We start from the raw sequence: 1,303 nt of genomic DNA, 5'->3' as shown, positions 1-1,303 counted from the left end.
TGTCACTTACCATTAGTTATATAGCATAAGAATTTTTGGGCTATTAAAAATTAAATTATGATTTTAAGGATAAAAAAATGATTGATGTAGTTAAATATGTTAGATGAAAATTAGACCAAAAAAAAAAATTAAAGAAATAACATGATCAGAAGCTTGTGAAAGGATAATATAAACTTGGGGCAGAAGGTATTATTATTAAATTCAAACTTAAGGGTCTATTTGGCGCAGCTGTGGATTATTTATAATCTGCTGATAAACAGATTATTCTGATAATCTGATAATCTGCAGATTATCAGAATAATCTGGCTTGCTGTTTGTGGCAGCTTATTCAGACCAACTTATTGGTAGTTAAATGACATTCATGCCCCTGTCTGAATCAAAATTGTTTGGGGCAGCTTATTCAGAATAGCTTATTGATGGAAAAGAAACATATAGTGCAGAAACATACGATAATCACAGATCAGTTCTAAAAGATACCATACAGTTCTCACACCTTAATGAGTACCAGGAGAACTAAAAAAAGGACAAATACAAGTACAACAACAAGGAGAAATATTAAAATATTCAACTTAAGACTCTGGCTACGCCGGTCCTCATCTGCACTGTCAGCCGGAGAAAACATCGGATTCACATGACTGCTGGCATGACTACTGTCAGTGTAATATGAGGGACTATCAGCCCACCGGAAGAAACCACAACGAGCTGAAACACCCCTGGCACAACCATAGAACTGCCTCCCAAAGCTATGCTCCTTACGTGACGTTAGCAACGGAGACGGTAGTCCACAATAACACAAAATCCCTCTGTCTGTACTTGATATTCTGGAGGTCATGTTGGTATAACTGTGAAAATAACAAAAGAATGAAATGTCAGCTTAAGGTATTTAAAAAAAAAAACATAATTAAATGGGTATGAATATAAACCTAAAATCTTATGAAAAGAAAACTTGGTTGATCAATAGCCACAAATAGCATCTGTGATAGACTCCCTTAAAGCAATCATATCAGCCAAACTATCAGCATCTTGATCTTCAAAATCATTAGATTCTATGTCCTCCTCAGGTAATGAATGCCCCCCCACATGTCCTGTTGGTTGCTCTAAAATATTGAGTTCATCATTGTCAGCCATACTGAAGTCTGTATCTGATTGCGAGGAATGTCTTCGGATGAAGTTATGTAGTGCCATTGTTGCAACCACAATGTACACCTGCGTTTGGAAAGGATACGGCGACATATCACGTAAGATGACCCACTTCTTCTTCCAAACTCCAAATGTTCTTTCAATTACCCCGCGTAAAGATGAG

The sequence above is a fragment of the Phalaenopsis equestris genome, unplaced genomic scaffold (genome assembly GCF_001263595.1).
Source record: "Phalaenopsis equestris unplaced genomic scaffold, ASM126359v1 Scaffold000094, whole genome shotgun sequence".
In the NCBI taxonomy this organism is placed as follows: Eukaryota; Viridiplantae; Streptophyta; class Magnoliopsida; order Asparagales; family Orchidaceae; genus Phalaenopsis; species Phalaenopsis equestris.
Note: the sequence above shows the minus strand (reverse complement) of the source record.